The sequence below is a fragment of the Triticum dicoccoides genome, chromosome 6A (assembly GCF_002162155.2).
Source record: "Triticum dicoccoides isolate Atlit2015 ecotype Zavitan chromosome 6A, WEW_v2.0, whole genome shotgun sequence".
Taxonomy (NCBI): Eukaryota; Viridiplantae; Streptophyta; class Magnoliopsida; order Poales; family Poaceae; genus Triticum; species Triticum dicoccoides.
The window spans coordinates 593,704,324-593,730,997 of NC_041390.1; positions in this window are offsets into that span (position 1 = coordinate 593,704,324).

Genomic DNA, 26,674 nt, shown 5'->3' on the forward strand with positions numbered 1-26,674 from the left:
GGACATAGTCCTACTCTTTTCTTATCGCACTATCTGTATCACTCTGCTTTAACGGAATTTTTCAATAAACAATGCATGACATTACGACTATTATTGCAATCTTGTTATATATATATATATATATGTGTGTGTGTGTGTGTGTGTGTGTGTGTGTGTGTGTGTGTGTGTTCATTAATGACGCCTTGCAACCGTACACTCTGGTACGGCCAATACACCAGGGGCTCACGTACCCCACAATGCGGTGTGAAAAGTCCGAACACTTCCACAAGTGCGGCACCCCGAACTTATAGCATTATATGCATCCGCTCCGAATTATGTCTTTGGTCAAATGTTGGGTTTGCCCGGCTCCTATGTTTTGGTACCTTACGTTCCGCTCTATCGGCTAAGGTAGCGCTAGGAGAACTACTGCGATTGTGCCCCGGTTCTGCCGGGCTGAGCACCTCAGTAGAGAAAGCAAAAACTGACTGTCATGATAAGGCGAGAGAGTGGTCGTTGTTCGGCGAGGTTTTTCGAGTCCCTAAAGACTTATGCCGCTTAGGGCGAGGGGCCGGCCCTGTCTAGCTTATAGGCGTGTATCGCGCCCCGAATTCGGCCTTTCGAATACCAGGGGCTTTGCCGAAATTTAAAATTATAGAATTCTATGGCTAAGTGAGAGTGATAAAGCATTATTAGTCCGGTTGCCTTGTTCGTTGTGCTGAGCACCTCCCTCGAAGGACTCAAACATGGGAACAAGAGTGCTCAGGTTTATCCCGAACACCCCAGCACTCGTGGCATGGGGGCAGAAGCCGAGGACTAGCCATCTCTCAGATTGGATAAACAGCCAAACAGAAGGTAATATTTTAAATTCCAACAAGTGTTGCATAGCGCATATGAAACAAGTTTTCATACATACATGATAAAATGGGAAAGTTTCATTCAAATATTACATCTTCCGAACACTCGTCCGCGATGAGACGGGCGCCCGTCAGAACACCCTCGTAGTACATCTCGGGGTGGCGGTGCTCCTTGCCCTCTGGGGGCCCCTCTTTGATCAACTTCACGGCGTCTAGCTTGACCCACTGCAATTTCACACGGGCGAAAGCCCGGTGTGCACCTTCAATGCAGACGGATCGCTTGACGACCTCTAGCCGCGGGCAGGCATCCACGAGCCGCCTCACCAGGCCGAAGAAGCTGTTTGGAAGGGCGTCGCCAGGCCATAACCGGACTACAAAGCTCTTCATGGCCTGATCGGCCGCCTTATGTAGCTCGACCATCTGCTTCAGCTGGTCTCTCATTGGCACCGGATGTTCGGCCTCAGCATACTGAGACCAGAACAGCTTCTCCGTCGAGCTTCCATCCTCGGCCTGGTAAAATTGTGCGGCATCGGACACACTGCGGGGCAAATCTGCGAATGCTCCTGAAGAGCTCCGGATCCGGGTAAGTAACCGGTAATTTACTTTTACATGCTTGCTTTGCATATATAAAGCCTTACCCGCCGCTATCTTCTTCATCACGTCGATCTCTTAGAGGGCCTTTTGGGCTTCGCTCTTGGCACTTTTTACACTCTCGAGGGCCGCGGCAAGCTCAGACTCCCGCGTCTTGGAGTCAAGCTCCAACGCCTCGTGCTTCGCCACAAGATCCTGGAGCTCTTGCTGCACCTCGCCTACCTGAGCCTCGTGCTTCTCTCGCTCGGTGCGCTCCTTGGCCGCTGTATCTTCGGCCTTGGTCAGCGCTTGCTTCAGGGTCGCCACCTCGGTCGTGGCCCCTGGCAAACATACAATGATCCTGTTATTTAAAATCACGTCCTTTTTTATATATACATATCTATAGACGGGGTATTACTTACCCTTGTTCTCCTCGAGCTGCCTCTTGGCAAGGCCGAGCTCTTTCTTGGACCCCTCGAGGTCCTGCTTCAGTACAGCGACCTCCACAATTAGTGCGGCGGACGCCAGCAGCGAAGCCTGCATATGCATATTGACATACTTATATTAGACTCCTGCGATATTATTTGATCCTCTGTTCGGCTTTTCTTTGTGAACACCGAATAAAGCATCAGGGGCTACTGTCTATGCGGTAATATTTCTACTACATTTTAAAACACTTACCTCAAAGCCTGTTAGAAGGCTGGCACAGGCTTCAGTCAATCTGCTCTTGGCGGACTGAACCTTCTGGATCACTGCACTCATGATAGTGCGGTGCTCCTCGTCGATGGAAGCGCCGCGAAGCACTTCCAGCATATTGTCCGGTGCCTCTGGATGGACAGAGGTCACCGGCACAGGCGTCTTGCCCCTCTTAGAAGGAGGCCGCCTGCCCGAGCCCGGAACCGCTGGAGGGTCCGGCATGGTGTTCAGCTGAGGGCCGAACTCGGAGCTCTCGAGGGCCCCGTCCCCGCGGCTCCCGAAGTCCGGAAGGTCGCCTTGAGGCGCCTCCAGGACTGTCTCCCCTCGATCCGGTGCCTCTTGTGACAACACCTCGGCGTCATCGGCAGGATGAGGGGAGGTGGCAGTCGGGACTGGATCGCTATCCATGTCCGACAAGCCCAAGGAGTCGTCCGATGATACATCGATACTGGCTCGTGGCAGCCTGCATAATTGCATTCAGCATTAGGGAAAGCAGTGCGACAAAGGAATCCTAGGAGTTACTCTGGTACCCGATTACTTATGATCTCCCCGGGGGCTTGACCCTGGGCAACCACTCGCCTTTGCCTTCGTCGGCGGCGGTGGAACTGTTCGGAAGGAGAATCCTTCCCTGCTTGGACCCTCCGGCCTCCCCGGTTGGGGAGGCCTTCCTTTTCTTGTCTCCCCCAGTCGGTGGGGGAGCATCTTCTTCTTCTTCTTCTTCTTCTTCTTCCTCGTCTTCGAGGGAAGAGAGCGCCGCAGAGTCATCAGACGGTGAGTCCGATGACGCTTGGCACCGGGAACTCTTTCGGGTTCCCTTAGCCTTCTTGGTCTTCTCCGACACCTTGTAAGGGGCCGGAGTCAGCATCTTCGCCAGAAGAGCATCTGCAAGGCCTTCGGGCAAAGGAGCCGGACAGTCGATCTGTCCGGCCATCTTCTGCCAGTCCTGTCAAAGGTACGGGAGTTTATATCCCGCATGGAGTCAATCTATATAAAAAATAATTATCCCGTGAAAGGTAAAACAGCTTACCGCACTGGCTTGGCGCTTCACGCTGAATCTGCGATCCTCAGTAATAGGGGGGGACCTCGGCACTTTTGAACAGCACCCTCCAGGCGTCTTCATGAGTTGTGTCGAAGAGCCTGTTCAGAGTTCGGTGCTGCGCCGGATTGAACTCCCACAAGTTGAACTCCCGTTGTTGGCACGGGAGTATCCGGCGGATGAGCATAACTTGGACTATGTTGACAAGTTTGAGCTTCTTGTCCACCATATTTTGAATACATGTTTGGAGTCCGGTCAGCTCTTTTAAACTACCCAAGGACAGGCCCTTCTCTTTCCAGGAGGTGAGCCACGTGGGGAAGCCAGATCGGAACTCGGGGGCCGCTGCCCATGCAGGGTCGCGCGGCTCGGTGATATAAAACCACCCGGATTTCCACCCCTTTATGGTTTTCACAAAGGAGCCCTCGAGCCATGTTATGTTGGGCATCTTTCCCACCATGGCGCCTCCACACTCCGCCTGGCGGCCACCCACCACCTTCGGCTTGACATTGAAGGTCTTCAGCCATAAGCCGAAGTGGGGCTTGATGCGGAGGAAGGCCTCGCACACGACGATAAACGCCGAGATGTTGAGGATGAAGTTCGGGACCAGATCGTGGAAATCCAGGACGTAATAAAACATGAGCCCTCGGACAAAGGGATGGAGACGGTGTTGGAAATGCCCTAGAGGCAATAATAAAATGATTATTATATTTCCTTGTTCATGATAATTGTCTATTATTCATGCTATAATTGTATTATCCGGAAATCGTAATACATGTGTGAATACATAGACCACAATGTGTCCCTAGTGAGCCTCTAGTTGACTAGCTCGTTGATCAACAGATAGTCATGGTTTCCTGGCTATGGACATGGGGATGTCATTGATAACAGGATCACATCATTAGGAGAATGATGCGATGGACAAGACCCAAACCTAAGCATAGCACAAAGATCGTGTAGTTCGTTTGCTGTAGCTTTTCTGAATGTCAAGTATCATTTCCTTAGACCATGAGATTGTGCAACTCCTGGATACCATAGGAGTGCCTTGGGTGTGCCAAACGTCACAACGTAACTGGGTGACTATAAAGGTACATTACAGGTGTCTCCGAAAGTGTCTGTTGGGTTGGCACGAATCGAGACTGGGATTTGTCACTCCGTATGACGGAGAGGTATCTCTGGGCCCACTCAGTAATGCATCATCATAATGAGCTCAATGTGATCAAGTGGTTGATCACGGGATCATGCATTACGGTACGAGTAAAGTGACTTGCCGGTAACGAGACTGAACAAGGTATTGGGATACCGACGATCGAGTCTCGGGCAAGTAACGTACCAATTGACAAAGGGAATTGTATACAGATTGATTAAGTCCTCAACATCATGGTTCATCCGATGAGATCATCAAGGAGCATGTGGGAGCCAACATGGGTATCCAGATCCCGCTGTTGGTTATTGACCGGAGAGTCGTCTCGGTCATGTTTGCTTGTCTCCCGAACCCGTAGGGTCTACACACTTAAGGTCCGGTGATGCTAGGGTTGTAGAGATATTAGTATGCAGCAACCCGAAAGTTGTTCAGAGTCCCGGATGAGATCCCGGACGTCACGAGGAGTTCCGGAATGGTCTGGAGGTGAAAAATTATATATAGGAAGTGCAGTTTCGGCCATCGGGAAGGATTCAGAGTCACCGGTATTGTACCGGGACCACCCGGTGGGTCCCGGGGGTCCACCGGGTGGGGCCACCCATCCCGGAGGGCCCCGTGGGCTGAAGTGGGGAGGGAACCAGCCCCTAGTGGGCTGGTGCGCCCCCCTTGGGCCCCTCCTGCGCCTAGGGTTGGAAACCCTAGGGTGGGGGCGCCTCCACTTGCCTTGGGGGGCAAGCCTCCCCCTTGGCCGCCCCCCAGGAGATCCCATCTCCTAGGGCCGGCGCCCTCCAGGGGGCCTATATAAGGGGGGGAGGGAGGGCAGCCACACAAAAGCCTTGGCACCTCCCTCTCCCCTGATACACCTCTCCCTCTCACAGAAGCTCGGCGAAGCCCTGCTGCAATCAGTGCTGCATCCACCACCACGCCGTCGTGCTGCTGGATCTTCATCAACCTCTCCTTCCCCCTTGCTGGATCAAGAAGGAGGAGACGTCATCCGCTCCGTACGTGTATTGAACGCGGAGGTGCCGTCCGTTCGGCACTTGGTCATCGATGATTTGGATCACGACGAGTACGACTCCATCATCCCCGTTCTCTTGAATGCTTCCGCTCGCGATCTACAAGGGTATGTAGATGCACTCTCCTCTCGTTGCTAGTTGACTCCATAGATTGATCTTGGTGAAACGTAGGAAAGTTTTTTGTTTTCTGCAACGTTCCCCAACAGTGGCATCATGAGCTAGGTCTATGCGTAGTTACTATGCACGAGTAGAACACAAAGTAGTTGTGGGCATCGATATTGTCAATTTGCTTGCCGTTACTAGTCTTATCTTGATTCGGCGGCATCGTGGGATGAAGCGGCCTGGACCAACCTTACACGTACGCTTACATGAGACCGGTTCCACCGACTGACATGCACTAGTTGCATAAGGTGGCTGGCGGGTGTCTGTCTCTCCCACTTTAATCGGATCGGATTCGATGAACAGGGTCCTTATGAAGGGTAAATATAAATTGGCAATTCACGTTGTGGTTTTGGCGTAGGTAAGAAACGTTCTTGCTAGAAACCTATAGCAGCCACGTAAAAACTTGCAACAACAATTAGAGGACGTCTAACTTGTTTTTGCAGCAAGTGTTTTGTGATGTGATATGGCCAAAGGTTGTGATGAATGATGAACGATATATGTGATGTATGAGATTGATCATGTTCTTGTAATAGGAATCACGACTTGCATGTCGATGAGTATGACAACCGGCAGGAGCCATAGGAGTTGTCTTTATTTTTTGTATGACCTGCGTGTCATTGAGAAACGCCATGTAAATTACTTTACTTTATTGCTAAACGTGTTAGTCATAGTAGTAGAAGTACTAGTTGGCGAGCAACTTCTTGGAGACACGATGATGGAGATCATGATGATGGAGATCATGGTGTCATGCCAGTGACAAGATGATCATGGAGCCCCAAGATGGAGATCGAAGGAGCTATATGATATTGGCCATATCATGTCACTATTATTTGATTGCATGTGATGTTTATCATGTTTTTGCATCTTGTTTACTTAGAACGACAGTAGTAAATAAGATGACCCCTCATAATAATTTCAAGAAAGCGTTCCCCCTAACTATGCGCCGTTGCGACAATTCGTTGTTTCGAAGCACCACGTGATGATCGGGTGTGATAGATTCCAACGTTCACATACAACGGGTGTAAGACAAATTTACACACGCAATACACTTAGGTTGACTTGACGAGCCTAGCATGTACAGACATGGCCTCGGAACACAGAAGACCGAAAGGTTGAGCATGAGTCGTATAGAAGATACGATCAACATGAAGATGTTCACCGATGTTGACTAGTCCGTCTCACGTGATGATCGGACACGGCCTAGTCAACTCGGATCATGTTATACTTAGATGACTGGAGGGATGTCTATCTAAGTGGGAGTTCATTGAATAATTTGATTAGATGAACTTAATTATCATGAACTTAGTCTAAAATCTTTACAAGATGTCTTGTAGATCAAATGGCCAACGTTGTCCTCAACTTCAATGCGTTCCTAGAGAAAACCAAGCTGAAAGACGATGGAAATAACTATACGGACTGGGTCCGGAACCTGAGGATCATCCTCATAGCTGCCAAGAAAGATTATGTCCTAGAAGCACCGCTAGGTGACGCACCCGTCCCACAGAACCAAGACGTTATGAACACTTGGCAGACACGTGCTGATGATTACTCCCTCGTTTAGTGCGGCATGCTTTACAGCTTAGAACCGGGGCTCCAAAAGCGCTTTGAGCAACACGGAGCATATGAGATGTTCGAAGAGCTGAAAATGGTTTTCCAAGCTCATGCCCGGGTCGAGTGATATGAAGTCTCCGACAAGTTCTTCAGCTGTAAGATGGAGGAAAATAGTTCTGTCAGTGAGCACATACTCAAAATGTCTGGGTTGCATAACCGCTTGACTCAGCTGGGAGTTAATCTCCCGGATGACGCGGTCATTGACAGAATCCTTCAGTCGCTTCCACCAAGCTACAAGAGCTTTGTGATGAACTTCAATATGATGGAAAAGACCATTCCTGAAGTATTTGCAATGCTGAAATCAGCAGAGGTAGAAGTCAAAAAGGAACATCAAGTGTTGATGGTGAATAAAATCACTAAGTTCAAGAAAGGCAAGGGTAAGAAGAACTTCAAGAAGGACGGCAAGGGAGTTGCCGCGCCCGGTAAGCAAGCTGCCGGGAAGAAGCCAAAGAATGGACCCAAGCCCGAGACTGAGTGCTTTTATTGCAAGGGAAGTGGTCACTGAAAGCGGAACTGCCCCAAATACTTAGCGGATAAGAAGGCCGACATCACAAAAGGTATATGTGATATACATGTAATTGATGTGTACCTTACCAGTACTCGTAGTAGCTGCTGGGTATTTGATACCGGTGCGGTTTCTCACATTTGTAACTCAAAGCAGGAGCTGCGGAATAAGCGGAGACTGGCGAAGGACGAGGTGACGATGTGCGTCGGGAATGGTTCCAAGGTCGATGTGATCGCCGTCGGCACGCTACCTCTACATTTACCTACGGGATTAGTTTTAAACCTCAATAATTGTTATTTAGTGCCAGCTTTGAGCATGAACATTGTATCAGGATCTCGTTTAATATGAGATGGCTACTCATTTAAATCCGAGAATAATGGTTGTTCTATTTATATGAGAGATATGTTTTATGGTCATGCTCCGATGGTGAATGGTTTATTCCTAATGAATCTTGAGCGTAATGCTACACATATTCATAGTGTGAATACCAAAAGATGTAAGGTTGATAATGATAGTCCCACATACTTGTGGCACTGTCGCCTTGGTCACATAGGTGTCAAACGCATGAAGAAGCTCCATGCAGATGGACTTTTAGAGTCTCTTTATTACGAATCATTTGACACGTGCGAACCATGCCTCATGGGTAAAATGACCAAGACTCCATTCTCAGGAACAATGGAGCGAGCAACCAACTTATTGGAAATCATACATACTGATGTGTGCGGTCCAATGAGTGTTGAGGCTCGCGGTGGCTATCATTATGTTCTCACCCTCACTGATGACTTGAGTAGATATGGGTATGTCTACTTAATGAAACACAAGTCTGAGACCTTTGAAAAGTTCAAGGAATTTCAGAGTGAGGTTGAGAATCAACGTGACAGGAAAATCAAGTTCTTGCGATCAGATCGTGGGGAAGAATAGTTGAGTCACAAATTTGGCACACACTTAAGAAAATGTGGAATAGTTTCACAACTCACGCCGCCTGGAACACCTCAGCTTAATGGTGTGTCCGAACGTCGTAATCGCACTCTATTAGATATGGTGCGATCTATGATGTCTCTTACCGATTTACCGCTATCATTTTGGGGCTATGCTTTAGAGACTGCCACATTCACTTTAAATAGGGCTCCGTCGAAATCCGTTGAGACGACACCGTATGAATTATGGTTTGGGAAGAAACCTAAGCTGTCGTTTCTAAAAGTTTGGGGATGCGATGCTTATGTCAAGAAACTTCAACCTGAAAAGCTCGAACCCAAGTCGGAAAAATGCGTCTTCATAGGATACCCTAAAGAAACTGTTGGGTATACCTTCTACCTCAGATCCGAAGGCAAGATTTTTGTTGCCAAGAATGGGTCCTTTCTAGAGAAAGAGTTTCTCTCGAAAGAAATAAGTGGGAGGAAGGTAGAACTTGATGAAGTATTACCTCTTGAACCGGTAAGTGGCGCAGCTCAAGAAAATGTTCCTGAGGTGCCTGCACCGACTAGAGAGGAAGTTGATGATGATGATCATGAAACTTCAGATCAAGTTGCTACTGAACTTCGTAGGTCCACAAGGACACGTTCCGCACCAGAGTGGTACAACAACCCTGTCTTGGAAATCATGTTGTTAGACAACGGTGAACCTTCGAACTATGAAGAAGCGATGGCGGGCCCGGATTCCGACCAATGGCTGGAAGCCATGAAATCCGAGATAGGATCCATGTATGAAAACGAAGTATGGACTTTGACTGACTTGCCAGTTGATCGGCGAGCCATAGAAAATAAATGGATCTTTAAGAAGAAGACAGACGCGGATGGTAATGTGACCATCTATAAAGCTCGGCTTGTCGCTAAGGGTTATCGACAAGTTCAAGGGGTTGACTACGATGAGACTTTCTCACCCGTAGCGAAGTTGAAGTCCGTCCGAATCATGTTAGCAATTGCCGCATTCTATGATTATGAGATATGGCAAATGGACGTCAAAATGGCATTCCTTAATGGTTTCCTTAAGGAAGAATTGTATATGATGCAGCCGGAAGGTTTTGTCGATCCTAAGAATGCTGACAAGGTGTGCAAGCTCCAACGCTCAATTTATGGGCTGGTGCAAGCATCTCGGAGTTGGAACATTCACTTTGATGAGATGATCAAAGCGTTTGGGTTTATGCAGACTTATGGAGAAGCCTGCATTTACAAGAAAGTGAGCGGGAGCTCTGTAGCATTTCTCATATTGTATGTGGATGACATACTGTTGATGGGAAATGATATAGAACAATTCTTGGAAAGCATAAAGGCCTATTTGAACAAGTGTTTTTCAATGAAGGACCTTGGAGAAGCTGCTTATATATTAGGCATCAAGATCTATAGAGATAGATCGAGACGCCTCATTGGTCTTTCACAGAGTATGTACCTTGACAAGATATTGAAGAAGTTCAAAATGGATCAGTCAAAGAAGGGGTTCTTGCCTGTATTGCAAGGTACGAGATTGAGCTTGGATCAATGCCCGACCACGGCAGAAGATAGAGAAAAGATGAGTGTCGTCCCCTATGCCTCGGCCATAGGGTCTATCATGTATGCTATGCTGTGTATCAGACCTGATGTAAACCTTGCCGTGAGTTTGGTAGGAAGGTACCAAAGTAATCCCGGCATGGAACACTGGACAGCGGTCAAGAATATTCTAAAGTACCTGAAAAGGACCAAGGAAATGTTTCTCGTTTATGGAGGTGACGAAGAGCTCGTCGTAAAGGGTTACGTCGATGCTAGCTTCGACACAGATCTGTATGACTCTAAGTCACAAACCGGATACGTGTATATTTTAAATGGTGGGGCAGTAAGCTGGTGCAGTTGCAAGCAAAGCGTTGTGGCGGGATCTACATGTGAAGCGGAGTACATGGCAGCCTCGGAGGCAGCACACGAAGCCGTCTGGGTGAAGGAGTTCATTACCGACCTAGGAGTCATACCCAATGCGTCGGGCCCGATGACTCTCTTCTGTGACAACACTGGAGCTATTGCCCTTGCCAAGGAGCCCAGGTTTCATAGGAAGACCAGGCATATCAAGCGTTGCTTCAACTCCATTTGTGAAAGTGTTCAAAATGGAGACATAGAGATTTGTAAAGTACATACGGACCTGAATGTAGAAGATCCGTTGAGTAAACCTCTCCCTAGAGCAAAACATGATCAACACCAGAATTCCATGGGTGTTAGATTCATCACAATGTAACTAGATGATTGACTCTAGTTCAAGTGGGAGACTGTTGGAAATATGCCCTAGAGGCAATAATAAAATGATTATTATATTTCCTTGTTCATGATAATTGTCTATTATTCATGCTATAATTGTATTATCCGGAAATCATAATACATGTGTGAATACATAGACCACAATGTGTCCCTAGTCAGCCTCTAGTTGACTAGCTCGTTGATCAACAAATAGTCATGGTTTCCTGGCTATGGACATGGGGATGTCATTGATAACGAGATCACATCATTAGGAGAATGATGTGATGGACAAGACCCAAACCTAAGCATAGCACAAAGATCGTGTAGTTCGTTTGCTGTAGCTTTTCTGAATGTCAAGTATCATTTCCTTAGACCATGAGATTGTGCAACTCCCGGATACCGTAGGAGTGCCTTGGGTGTGCCAAATGTCACAACGTAACTGGGTGACTATAAAGATACATTACAGGTGTCTCCGAAAGTGTCTGTTGGGTTGGCACGAATCGAGACTGGGATTTGTCACTCCGTATAACGGAGAGGTATCTCTGGGCCCACTCAGTAATGCATCATCATAATGAGCTCAATGTGATCAAGTGGTTGATCACAGGATCATGCATTACGGTACGAGTAAAGTGACTTCTGGTAACGAGACTGAACAAGGTATTGGGATACCGACGATCGAGTCTCGGGCAAGTAATGTACCGATTGACAAAGGGAATTGTATACGGATTGATTAAGTACTCGACGTCATGTTTCATCCGATGAGATCATCGAGGAGCATGTGGGAGACAACATGGGTATCCAGATCCTGCTGTTGGTTATTGACCGGAGAGTCGTCTCGGTCATGTCTGCTTGTCTCCCAAACCCGCAGGGTCTACACACTTAAGGTTCGGTGACGCTAGGGTTGTAGAGATATTAGTATGCAGCAACCCGAAAGTTGTTCGGAGTCCCGGATGAGATCCCGACGTCACGAGGAGTTCCGGAATGGTCCGGAGGTGAAGAATTATATATAGGAAGTGCAGTTTCGGCCATCGGGAAGGATTCGGAGTCACCGGTATTGTACCGGGACCACCGGATGGGTCCCGGGGGTCCACCGGGTGGGGCCACCCATCTCGGAGGGCCCCGTGGGCTGAAGTGGGGAGGGAACCAGCCCCTAGTGGGCTGGTGCGCCCCCTTGCCCCCTGTGCCTAGGGTTGGAAACCCTAGGGTGGGGGGCGCCTCCACTTGCCTTGGGGGGCAAGCCTCCCCCTTGGCCTCCGCCCCCCCAAGGAGATCCCATCTCCTAGGGCCGGCACCCCCCAGGGGGCCTATATAAAGGGGGGAGGGAGGGCAGCCACACAAAAAGCCTTGGCGCCTCCCTCTCCCCTGCTACACCTCTCCCTCTCGCAGAAGCTCGGCGAAGCCCTGCTGCGATCACTGCTGCATCCACCACCACGCCGTCATGCTGCTGGATCTTCATCAACCTCTCCTTCCCCCTTGCTGGATCAAGAAGGAGGAGACGTCATCCGCTCCGTACGTGTGTTGAACACGGAGGTGCCATCCGTTTGGCGCTTGGTCATCGGTGATTTGGATCACGGCGACTACGACTCCATCATCCCCGTTCTCTTGAACGCTTCCGCTCGCGATCTACAAGGGTATGTAGATGCACTCTCCTCTTGTTGCTAGTTGACTCCATAGATTGATCTTGGTGAAACGTAGGAATTTTTTTTGTTTTCTGCAATGTTCCCCAACAGACGGAACCCCAGTCCGGGGAGGAAATGGGTGAGGAATACTACCCTCTCATGGGGCCTGGGGGTGGGGATGAGCTGCCCCTCATCTGGGAGCTGGTGCGCGATGTCGTCGGGCAGGTATCCGGCTCTCCTCAGTTTCTTGATGTCTCCCTCCGTGATGGAGAAGACCATCCACTTGCCTCCCGCTCCGGACATGATTGGAGAAGGTCGAGGTGGGAAGTGCGGACTTGGGCGCTAGATCTCGAGTGTGCGAAAACGGATGAGCAAAGGAGGAAGAAGGCGTGGATAGAAAGGTGAATCCTTATCCCTTTATATGGGCGGACGAAACTAAGCATCCCCACTTGCCTGGTAAAACTCGCTTATCCCCCAAGCACCGCAATTCATGGCGCGGTTGGGTTACCCACGCCCGTATTGATGAGAATCCCGTAATAAGGGGACCCGATCTTTGCTTTGACAAGACGTGTCGAAAAACTGCCTCGCGTTATGTGCGGGGCTGGTTAAAAGAAACGGTTCGAATAATCACCGGGCCATGACGTAACGTCATGCTGCCAAAACAAGCCAACAAATTAGATCTGCGAAAATATTATTCTCTCTACGGTGGAATGTGGAACTTATTTTGCAGGGTCGGACACTATCCTCGTATTTAAATTCTTCTGCGGTGTATTCGGAGAAGGAACCCACCTTGCAATGCCGAAGACAATACTGCGCGCCGGACTCATCGTCATTGAAGGCTGGTTCAGGGGCTACTGAGGGAGTCCTGGATTAGGGGGTCTCCGGACAGCCGGACTATCTCCATTGGCCGGACTATTAGACTATGAAGATACAAGATTGAAGACTTCGTCTCGTGTCCGGATGGGACTCTACTTGGCGTGGAAGGCAAGCCAGACAATACGAATATGGATATCTCCTCCTTTGTAACCGACCTTGTGTAACCCTAACCCTCTTCGGTGTCTATATAAACCAAAGGGTTTTAGTCCGTAGGACAACAACCATAACATACAATCATATCATAGGCTAGCTTCTAGGGTTTAGCCTCTCTGATTTCATGGTAGATCTACTCTTGTATTACCCATATCATCAATATTAAGCAAGCAGGACTTAGGGTTTTACCTCCATCAAGAGGGCCCGAACCTGGGTAAAACATCGTGTCCCCTGCCTCCTGTTACCATCCGGCCTAGACGCACAGTTCGGGACCCCCTACCTGAGATCCGCCGTTTTGACACCGACAGAAGTCCTCTCCCCTTTAGCTGCGCCCTAGGGCTTGGAGGGGCTGTTTACCACGCCCCTCCACCTATATATAGTGGGTGTGACGCCCCGAGTCCGATGCGCCAGGTGTCTTCCAGTTATTCGTTGTTGTTGCCATGTCTTTCGCTTGCGTGTTGCATCTTGCCATGTCATCATCTGCATTGCATCATCATGTTCATTTCATCCGTCCCAAGATGTCTTTTGTTTTCCCGCCCTCCCACCCTTTTTCTTCAAGGACTCATATTTCTTAATCAAGTATCCATCGTATGGGTGTGAAGTCTCTCCACTCTTTTTCGTCAATGTTCTTATCTGGTGGTTCTCAGGAAGATTCTAACGGAGCTTCTAGTTCATCACTCTTCGTTCTCTTTCTTTTCCGGTGGATTCAATTCAAGCCTTGTTAATCATATTCCTTTCCTTGTTTAAAATGCCTTCTCATGTCGGTGCACCTCTTAATCATCCACTTATCGCAATTCAATTGGTCCGAAGTGCTGAAGATATCTCAAAGATTCGTGTTTCCACTCTGCATTTGTTCAAGCTCTTTTGAGGATGTTATCTCATTCAAGCCATTTAATTCAACCGGTGCAATCTCTATTTTCAAGCAATGTTTTCAACGATGTTTCTTTTGAGTGGGCCCTAACCCACAAGTTTTTCACAGGATCTTACCTGACTCTTCTTTTCCCGGTGTTATTCTCAAATTCATTTCAAGTTTGACGTAAGAATGAACTGTCATCAGCCATATGTCTTCCTCCAAGATCTTTCAAATTCGTTCATCGTTGGCTGAACCTCTTCACTTTGGATTCTCCGGAGTCCATCATCTCAGAATTATTCATTCCAGCTTTCAGCTCTCGTTCTTCAAATCTTACCGGTGCATCATTCAAGTATTCTTTTATCAGCTCATGATCTCTTCGTTCTCATGTATCTAAATCCCAGCAAGTATCTTTATTCGTTTTCAAAATCTTCCTGGTGTTTTGTGCTTTTGCTACTTTCATTTTCAAGTCTTACGGTGGTTTTCTCAAGATTCTCTTCCATGGTTATCATATTAATTCATTCGTTGTTTCAATCCTACCGGTGGTTCGTTGAAGACCTTATCAAGTTAGCTATACCTCTCTTTAATCCTTTCTACGAGAATAAGTAGTATGCAAAATCTGTTGCTTGTCATCAATTTAAATTGGTGAAGGATACGCATAACGTAATTCTTATTATTGTTTCATCCAAGTGACCTAATTTCTTCTTTCCGGAGTTGTTCATCATATCACATTCTCGGGTCGAGATGCTTCATCTTTTCTTACCAGAGTTCTTCATGAAGGCTCTACATGGTAGTTCATCATGGATTCTTTTCATTCTTCAATTGTTCTTCAAGTTTTCTCTCGAAGCTAAGATCCGCCAAGCTATACTCTGAAATAAACATGGTGTTCAACACATGTCTTGTTTTGAGGAGTTCAAGTATTCTTCATCTTGCATTCTGAAGTGCTATTCTTTCTACATTATCTTTTGAGGTGGTGTTATGTCGTTTTGACAGCTTCCTTCATCTTTCCTGATTCACAAGTTGGCCGAAATGACATATTTTAAACCCATCATTTTCAATTCGTTCATGAGATCCTTTGCATCCCATCAATCGTTTCATTGGAGTTATCTTGGGTTATATTTCACCAGAAACTTTCCTAAGGATTGTTGCTAGTTATGGTGCTTATAAATGATCCAAGTTCTTCATTTATCCTCCCGGTGAAATAAGTTTCTCGTCTCCTTGTTCATATCAATCCAATCTATTGTTTCCATTAGTGGCAGAATTTCACCTCATAGTTTTGAGATGTTCTCCATAAGCCCACTACAAGCTTACTCTTTTTGTTGTTAGTTTTCCAACAACTCCGTTATAACCTTTCTTGGAAGGGTGCTTTCCAAGCTCATTTGTGGTAGAAGTTGTCATTTTCTTCTCCGTTCTTTTGTTCCGACGATCTTTCTTCTAGTCTTTCTTCTGGAGGCATTGTGATGTTGCTGTTTTCACTCATCATCTCGAATTGCGAGGATCGTGTTCTTTTCGTGCTTATCCATTCAACCAGAGTGTCGTGTCCTTCATTCAAGTTCTCTCATCTTATCAAGTTTTGCCTCCCTTCTCAACCGGAGTGCTGTCTGAAATCTTTCTTACCCCTTGTGCCATTCTTTCAATAGTTCTGGAGGCAGTGTGTTGTTGATTTCATCAAGTATCCTCTCATCTTGTCAAGCTCATGTTCAATTCCTTCCATTTTCAATCGGAGTGCTGCCCAAATTATATCATTCTTATTCCTTCTCTATCTCGTTTTAACCGGAGTGTTGTGGCTATCATTCCTCTTCTAACCGGACTCTCATCCAAGTGCTTTCATTTTGCCAAGATCATATTCTTTACCTTCCATTTCCAACCAGAGTGTTGTCATATTTGATCCTTATCGTTCCTTGTACATATCATTTCTATCGGAGTGCTTGCATGTACTTCCTGTCCATTGCAACCCTTTTTCTTATGTGTTTCAACCAACTAGGTTCTAGTAATGTTCCTTATTTCTCTTTTCTACCGGAGTGCTCTCAAATTCGTTCAACTCTGTTGTGTTCTTTCTTTCTTTCAAGTTTTCAACCTCTCAAGGTTCTTCGGTTTCACTCTTTTGTCAAAGAAGCAACTTAGTTTTACCTCTTCTCTTCCTCTTCCCTTTCCCTCCGGTGCCATCCTAGATCTCGGGACGGGATCTTCTCATAGTGGTGGCGTGTTGTGACGCCCCGAGTCCGATGCGCCAGGTGTCTTCCAGTTATTCGTTGGTGTTTCCATGTCTTTCGCTTGCGTGTTGCATCTTGCCATGTCATCATCCGCATTGCATCATCATGTTTTCGAAACTTGCATTCGTCCGGGTCTCCCCGTTCTCTCCGTTGTCCGTTCTGAGCCCGACCACACTTGCACACGCACACGGCACGTCCGAAATAGTATTTCATAAGTGGCCAAAAATGTTCTCGGAATGGGTTGAAAGTTGACATGCAGTGTTGTTATCGAGTAGTTAGAATGCCTGTCAAATTTCATCGCATTCGGAGATCGTTTGATGTCCCAACGGATAACTATAGCGACATTATAGTCGGTCAAACGTCGAACGTTTTCGGTCTCAGAAAACCTTGCCGGGCTGCATTTCCGTCTCCCTCTTATCAGCCTGAGACCTCTCCTACACAGCCTAGGTCCATCTTACCCCTCTTTGCACAGTGCATCGACCCCTTGCGCGTGTCCGAAACTTACCCGAACCCGACCTGGACAGTCGTCACCATTGGATCTGGATCATCCCCAAACATCCCGAAAACATCTCCGTTTTATTATTTGATCTCCCTAGCCTATTTATCCGAGACCGTCCGATTAAGATCGGAGGGACCAAATGCCCCTAAATTTAGCCCTTTTGCTATATATAGATCAACCTATGCCTATTTTGGACAAACCCTAATTTCTAGGAAGGTTGTCCCCGTCGCCGCCGCCACCCGGTCTCGATCCACCTCGGGATCCCTTCTCCTCGTTTTCCTCCACCCACCAACCAACGCTCCCCACTGCTCCTCCCCGATTCGCTCTACCCGATCGACAACGGCAGCAAGCCGCCGCACCAGCAGGACCCCGCGTCCCCGCTCCACCCCTCCTTTCTTCCTGTTCATCTCATTGCTCCCTCCCATCTCAAATCTCTCTCTTTTCTCTCTTTCTACAGGAACATGAGGAGGCCATGGAAGCCGTCCTTCCACTCCTCGTCTCTGGCCCCTGCCCGCCAGAGCCGTGCCTCCCTGGAACCGCGGCTGTGCAGTCGGTCGTCAGTCCCGCCGCACCCGCCTTGCCTCGCTCATCGTCGTCGCCGGAAGCTCCAAGCCGCCTCCCTGTTCAAACCCTTCGTCGTGGATCGATTCCATGGCACATGACGAACGCCGGAGCAAGAGACTCCTCCTTCGCCGCGCCAAGTACTGCAGCCGTTCGTCGCCACCAGGGAGCCGTCGCCCCGCCAAGTCCCCTTGTCTCGCCTGTGCTTGCCCGTACTTCGCCGTCGCGCTGGGCCGCCACTATGTCCTTTGATCCCCCAGCGTCCCGCTCGCTTCCTCTGCGTCACGTGGTGGGCCGCCTCGCTCCAGGGCCAGCTCCGCCGCCGCGCCAAATACCACTGCCCCATCCTTGCCTTGCCGGAGAGGCTTCTCCTTCGCCAAGTCCCAGCGCCGCTGCAGCTCTGTTTCCAGTCGAGCAAAGGACGCCCGCTCGTCTTGCCCGTTGACCATGTGCCGCCCACATGGGCCTATCCAGCCACTGGCCCAGCTCCAGCCACTCCCGCACCGCACCGGGCCTAGCATCACCGACCTGGGCCATGGCCCATGGGTGAGCCACCCCCTCTCCTTTTCCACTGTTGGCCCATGTGCAGTTTCGGCCCATAGGCATTTTTTCCTAGATATGCAATTTAACGATTTTCCCATGATTTGCCATTTTGCAGAAACACCCTTGCACATCATGCATATCATAACTCACCAACCGTGCATCGGATCTAAGTAAATTATATATGCAACTTGCTTAGAATTTTGCGTAGAGTAATAATTTGCAACTTCCATCTATGTTTAAAATGTTTAAAATTCTGTTTGGCTAAATTTGCTCCTATGCCATGTTAAAATGATTTAATTCATAACTAATTAACCGTAGCTCGGAATTAATTAAACTTTATGTAAATGGGGTAGAAAAATGCCTAGTTTAACATGGTGGCTTTACTTTGCATGTTTAAAAACTCTAAAATTGTGTATAGGGCAGAACAGTACCAAATCCTTAAATATGCACATGAGGATTTTCCGGACTTGTTGCTTGTTATTCCGGCCTCATTTAAACTTGCCTAGATAGGTAGTTTTATTTTGCTTCACCTCTTGCCATGTTAATCAACATTTAATATTGTTGGGTACATATACGAGATCGAACTAAATAACTTGAATGTGGTGTTCCGTCAATATGCAACTCGTTGCATATTAAGCTCCACTTAACTTGTAGTGTTGTTTGTGCACTTTGCCATGCCATGCTTCATTAAACCGGACATGCATCATACTTGGTTGTGCATCATGCCATGTTGATGTGATGGTTGTTTACTATGTTGTTTGCTTATTTACGGTGTTGCTCCTTCGGGTTAGTTCCGATAACGTCGCGTTTGTGAGGATCCGTTCGACTACATCCGTTTGTCTTCTTCATGGACTCGTTCTTCTTCCTTGCGGGATCTCAGGCAAGATGACCATACCCTCGAAATCACCTCTATCTTTGCTTGCTAGTTGCTCGCTCTATTGTTATGCCGCGATACCTACCACTTGCTATATCATGCCTCCCATATTGCCATGTCAAGCCTTTAACCCACCTTGCCCTAGCATACCGTTGTTTGGCTATGTTACCGTTTTGCTCAGCCCCTCTGATAGCGTTGTTAGTTGCGGGTGAAGATGAAGTTTGTTCCTTGTTGGAACATGGTTATTGTTGGGATATCATTTTTATATCTTGTTTACTTTAATGCATCTATATCCTTGGTGATAACCCACAAGTATAGGGGATCGCACCAGCTTTCGAGGGTAGAGTATTCAACCCAAATTTATTGATTCGACACAAGGGGAGCCAAACAATATTCTCAAGTATTAGCAGCTGAGTTGTCAATTCAACCACACCTGGAAACTTAGTATCTACAACAAAGTGTTTAGTAGCAAAGTAATATGATAGTGGTGGTAACGGTAACAAGAAAGTAATGAAAGCAAGGTAATATTTTTGGTATTATGTAGTGATTGTAACAATAGCAACAAGAAAGTAAAGAAGCGTAAACCAGTATATGGAAAGCTCGTAGGAATCGGATCAATGATGGATAATTATGCCCGATGTGGTTCATCATGTAACAGTCATAACATAGGGTGACACAGAACTAGCTCCAATTCATCAATGTAATGTAGGCATGTATTCCGAATATAGTCATACGTGCTTATGGAAAAGAACTTGCATGACATCTTTTGTCCTACCCTCCCGTGGCAGCGGCGTCCTAATGGAAACTAAGGGATGTTAAGGCCTCCTTTTAATAGAGAACCGGAACAAAGCATTAGCACATAGTGAATACATGAACTCCTCAAACTACGGTCATCACTGGTAAGTATCCCGATTATTGTCACTTCGGGGTTAACGGATCATAACACATAATAGGTGACTATAGACTTGCAAGATAGGATCAAGAACTCTCATATATTGATGAAACATAATAGGTTCAGATCTGAAATCATGGCACTCGGGCCCTAGTGACAAGCATTAAGCATAGCAAAGTCATAGCAACATCAATCTCAGAACATAGTGGATACTAGGGATCAAACCCTAACAAAACTAACTCGATTACATGATAAATCTCATCCAACCCATCACCGTACAGCAAGCCTACGATGGAATTACTCATGCACGACGGTGAGCATCATGAAATTGGTGATGGAGGATGGTTGATGATGACGACGGTGACGAATCCCCCTCCCCGGATCCCTGAACGGACTCCAGATCAGCCCTCCCGAGAGGTTTTAGGGCTTGGCGGCGGCTCCGTATCGTAAAACGCGATGAAATCTTCTCTCCTATTTTTTCTCCCCAAAAGCAGTTATATAGAGTTGGAGTTGGAGTCGGGAGGTCTCCAGGGGGCCCACGAGGTAGGGGGCGCACCCTAGGGGGGGGGGCGCCCCCACCCTCGTGGCAAGGGTGTGGGCCCCCTGGTCTTCATCTTTGGCGAGGATTTTTTATTATTTATTGTAAGATATTCCATGGAGTTTCAGGTCATTCCGAGAACTTTTGTTTTCTGCACATAAAACAACATCATGGCAATTCTGCTGGAAACAATGTCAGTCCGGGTTAGTTCCATTCAAATCATACAAGTTAGAGTCCAAAACAAGGGCAAAAGTGTTTGGAAAAGTAGATACGACGGAGACGTATCAACTCCCCCAAGCTTAAACCCTTGCTTGTCCTCAAACAATTCAGTTGACAAACTGAAAGAAATGAAGAAAAACTTTTACAAACTCTGTTTGCTCTTGTTGTTGTAAATATGTCAAGCTAGCATTCAAGTTTTTAGCAAAGATTATAACTAACCATATTTGCAATAATTCTTAGGTCTCATGATTACCCATATCAATAGCATAATCAACTAGCAAGCCATAATAATAAATCTCGGATGACAACACTTTCTCAAAACAATCATAATATGATATAACAAGATGGTATCTCGCTAGCCCTTTCTGAGACCGCAAAACATAAATGCGGAGCACCTTTAAAGATCAAGGACTGACTAGACATTGTAATTCATGGTAAAAGAGATCCAATCATAGTCACACCCAATATAAATTAACAGTGATGAATGCAAATGACAGCTGCACTCTCCAGCTAGTGCTTTTAATAAGAGGGTGATGACTCAACATAAAAGTAAATGGATAGGCCCTTCGCAGAGGGAAGCAGGGATTTGTAGAGGTGCTAGAGCTTGGTTTTGAAATAGAGGTGAATAATATTTTGAGCGGTATACTTTCATTGCCAACATAACAACCAAGAGATGGCGATATCTTCCATGCTACACACATTATAGGCGGTTCCCAAACAGAATGGTAAAGTTTATACTCCCCCTCCACCAACAAACATCAGTAAATGGCTTGCTCGAAACAACGAGTGCCTCCAACATACATCAGGTCCCAGGGGGAGTTTTGTTTTGCAATTATTTTGATTTAGTTTGCATAAAGCATGGGACTGGGCATCCCGGTGACCAACCATTTTCTCATGAGTGAGGAGCGGAGTCCACTCCTCTTGAGAATAACCCGCCTAGCATGGAACATACAGACATCCCTAGTTGATACATGAGCTATTCGAGTATACAAAACAAGATAATTATTTGAAGGTTTAGAGTTTGGCACATACAAATTTACTTGGAACGGCAGGTAGATACCGCATATAGGAAGGTATAGTGGACTCATCTGGAATAACTTTGGGGTTTAAGGGATTGGATGCACAAGCAGTATTCCCGCTTAGTACAGGTGAAGGCTAGCAAAAGACTGGGAAGCGACCAACTAGAGAGCGACAACAACCATGTACATGCATTAAAATTAATAAACATTGGATGCAAGCATGAGTAGGATATAATCCACCATGAACATAAATATCGTGAAGGCTATGTTGATTTGTTTCAACTACATGCGTGAACATGTGCCAAGTCAAGTCACTTAAATCATTCAGAGGAGGATACCACCCTATCATACCACATCATAACCATTTTAATAGCATGTTGGCAAGCAAGGTAAACCATTATAACTCATGGCTAATCAAGCATGGCACAAGCAACTATGATCTCTAATTGTCATTGTGAATCATGTTTATTCATAACAAGCTGAATCAAGAACGATGAACTCATCATATTTACAAAAACAAAAGAGGTTGAGTTCGTACCAGCTTTTCTCATCTCAGTCAGTCCATCATATATCATCATAATTGCCTTTCACTTTCATGACCGAACGATGTGAATAATAATAAGAGTGCACGTGCATTGGACTAAGCTGGAATCTGTGAGCATTCAATAAACAGGAGAAGACAAAGCAATATGGGCTCTTGGTTAAATCAACAATAAAGCATATAAGAGCCACTTCAACAATTTAACCGTGGTCTTCTCCTACTGACCCCCAAAGAAAAGAAAAGAAATAAAACTATTTACACGGGAAAGCTCCCAACAAGCAAAAGAAGAACAGGAAATCTTTTTGGGTTGTCTTTTTTAATTACTACTACAAGAAGGGAAATTAAATTAATTAAAAGCTACAACTAATTTTTTTGGTTTTTTTCTTAAGGTTTATTAAACACACAAGAAGAAAGCATAGAAGGAAATAAACTAGCATGGATGATACAATGAAAAAGTATGAACACCGACATCTAGCAATGAGTGTGTGTGAACATAAATGTAATGTCGGTGAGAAATACGTAATCCCCCAAGCTTAGGCTTTTGGCCTAAGTTGGTCTATGGCCACGCCTGGCCTGGCTGATATCCATAATAATAGTTGGGGTCGTACTGTGATGAGGAAGAAGAAGGCTTCGATTGCCACTGGCTGGCAATCATCTCTGGATCCCACTGATAGTTAGACTGTCTTGAAGGATCAAATTGTGGTTCCGGTTCTGGCTCCTCGGCTGGTGCAGGGTTCTGGTAGGCATGGATAGCCGTCAACGGAACAAGGTACGTGCCTACAGTCAAATCAAACAAAGAAGGAGCATGCAAGGTAATAGTCTCAGGATGATGTTTATTAAAGAACAATTGATATTTAAGCTCTCCTGCCCTATTCTTAATAATAAAATCATGTGCCACCATACTTTTATAATCTAGATAAACACGAGGCAACACTTTTTCTTCCTTCTCAGCATGCCTAATAGGTATGTTAAAATGTGCATCTAGGTGTGTAGCATAGATGCCTCCAAAGATGGGGCCCTTTGTACGGTTCAGACTTAACCGTTTGGCAATAATACCACCCATACTAAAAATGTTATCACTGTATGAACCGTGGAGCAAAATAATTATATCAGGGATACTAAGGTTTCCACAGTTTCCTCATCCAATTAAGCAACGACTAGCAAATACTGCAAAGTAACGTAAAACAGGAAAATGTATGCTAGTGATTTGTGCATCGGAAACCTTCCTAGTTTCTCCTATAGTGATAGTATCAATAAACCCCTCCACATCATCATGATGTGGTGTAGCGACCAGACCTCAGACAGTCTGATCTCTGTGCTCCGGTGTCATCCCTGGATCAGTAATGCTGACACCACACAGTACTCGGAGGATTTATAGCAGAGTAGCAATCACACACTTATTACATCGAGTGTCTCAAAAGAGAACTTATTACAATAAATATGGCTTAAGGCCATCTAATAACGATAACAGCGGAAGGCTTGGAAGATAAGTGAGTCCATCAACTCCAACGGCATCACTGAGTATAGAACCACGACCTAAAAACTCCTTAATCGTCGTCTGAAAAGTCTGCAACATTAACGTTGCAGCCCGAAAATGGGTCAGCACATGGAATATGCTGGCAAGGTAACACATAGAGAGTAATGGAATGAAACAGCTATACTATATGCATATTTGGCTGGTGGAAAGCTCTATGGTTACAGTTTTGCGTAAAGCCAATTTTTCCCTACTTCAAAGGAATAAAATTTAATTACTATCATGGTGGTAGTTAAACATTGAGAATGGTTGACAGCATTCTCAATCCCAATTAAGCATCATCATTAAACATAACCCAACAAAATTAATTTAGAGTAACATGTTGAGATTCACATGAAAATCCAAGTACTAGATACTCAAGATGTCCATAACCGGGGACACGGCTAATCATGATTAGTTTATTACACTCTGCAGAGGTTTGCGCACTTTTCCCCACAAGACTCGATCACCTCCATTTGGTTTCTCGCACTACATGGTGTTTGAGAAGACGGATGACCGAGACATAGTCTTTCAGAAGCGCTAGCACCTTACGATTGGGTAGACCGTACCACCTACATCTGCTAGTCTACCACTATAAGAGTTCGCACAACTTAGTCAACTATGCTAGAGCCCATAATAGCTTATGGCTGCACACGGAAGTTTCTAGTAGGAATAGTCTCATGATCCCTTTGAGCCTGGGTGGCGGTCCAAAAGAAAATAGGCAAGTCCTGAAATACCCAGGTGCCTCAGTCCACCCAGATGTGTGTTTAAGTTGCCACCTTAGATAAACCATTAATTAACAATCTCACAGCTGTCATGGATATCACTCACCCAATCCACGTCTACTAGCATAGCATGGCGTAATAAGCAAACGTAGAAGTAACTCCCAAAGGTTTGATAATAACAGGTAATAGGTACTACCTCATCTACTTACCATCCCACAATTTAATTAGATCCTAATCATGTAATGTGTTAGGATTGATCTAATGCAATAAAACTGGGTAGTAGGAAAAGGTATGATCAAAGTGTTACTTGCCTTGCTGATGATCCGCGAAACCTAACGATTCGAAGTAACAGGCGGCGCACTCCGGGTATTCTATCGCAGACAAACAAACAAGCATACAATAAGTACTCATCTAATGCACAGGTAAAACTCAAATAAGAGATCTAACCAGAAGGTTCAACTTAAGAACTCCGGTTGGCAAAAAGAATCAAATCGAACGAAGCAACGAAAGTCAAACAGCGAAAGAAAACAACTTCGTTCTAGTAATCTGGATCTAGGGAAAATTTTACAGTAACAAAAACTTGTTTAAGTCGGTTAAACGGATAGAGGGTTTCGAGACGAATCCCTAGGCGCTTGAATAAATGGAACAAAGCATTAGCACATAGTGAATACATGAACTCCTCAAACTACGGTCATCACCGGTAAGTATCCCGATTATTGTCACTTCGGGGTTAACGGATCATAACACATAATAGGTGACTACAGACTTGCAAGATAGGATCAAGAACTCTCATATATTGATGAAAACATAATAGGTTCAGATCTGAAATCATGGCACTCGGGCCCTAGTGACAAGCATTAAGCATAGCAAAGTCATAGCAACATCAATCTCAGAACATAGTGGATACTAGGGATCAAACCCTAACAAAACTAACTCGATTACATGATAAATCTCATCCAACCCATCACCGTCCAGCAAGCCTACGATGGAATTACCTACGCACGGTGGTGAGCATCATGAAATTGGTGATGGAGGATGGTTGATGATGACGACGGTGACGAATCCCCCTCTCCGGAGCCCCGAACAGACTCCAGATCAGCCCTCCCGAGAGGTTTTAGGGCTTGGCGGTGGCTCCATATCGTAAAACGCGATGAAATCTTCTCTTCTATTTTTTTCTCCCCCGAAAGCAGTTATATAGAGTTAGAATTGGAGTCAGGAGGTTTCCAGGGGGCCCACAAGGTAGGGGGTGCGCCCTAGGGGGGGGGCGCCCCCACCCTCGTGGCAAGGGTGTGGGCCCCTTGGTCTTCATCTTTGGCGAGGATTTTTTATTATTTATTGTAAGATATTCCATGGAGTTTCAGGTCATTCCGATAACTTTTGTTTTCTGCACATAAAACAACATCATGGCAATTCTGCTGGAAACAACGTCAGTCCGGGTTAGTTCCATTCAAATCATACAAGTTAGAGTCCAAAACAAGGGCAAAAGTGTTTGGAAAAGTAGATACGACGGAGACGTATCACTTGGTAAAGGGTGGAAGGCTCGTCCTTATGCCTGGTGTTTTGTTCCACTCTTGCCGCCCTAGTTTCCGTCATACCGGTGTTATGTTCCTTGATTTTGTGTTCCTTATACGGTTGGGTTATAATGGGAACCCCTTGACAGTTCGCTTTGAATAAAACTCCTCCAGCAAGGCCCAACCTTGGTTTTACCATTTGCCACCTAAGCCTTTTTCCCTTGGGTTCTGCAGACTCAAGGGTCATCTTTATTTTAAACCCCCGGGCCAGTGCTCCTCTGAGTGTTGGTCCAAACTAGAGCCCCTTGCAGCGCCACCTCGGGGAAACTTGAGGGTTGGTTTTTAGTTGTACGGATTGCTTATCCGGTGTGCCCTGAGAATGAGATATGTGCAGCTCCTATCTAGATTTGTCGGCACATTCGGGAGGCTTTGCTGGTCTTGTTTTACCATTGTCGAAATGTCTTGTAACCGGGATTCTGAGTCTGATCGGGTCTTCCTGGGAGAAGGAATATCCTTCGTTGACCGTGAGAGCTTGTGATGGGCTAAGTTGGGACACCCCTGTAGGGTTTTGAACTTTCGAAAGCCGTGCTCGTGGTTATGGGCAGATGGGAATTTGTTAATATCCGATTGTAGAAAACTTGACACTTAACTTAATTAAAATGAATCAACCGCGTGTGTAGCCATGATGGTCTCTTTTCGGCGGAGTCCGGGAAGAGAACACGGTCTCGTGTTTTGCTTGAACGTAAGTAGATTCAGGATCACTTCTA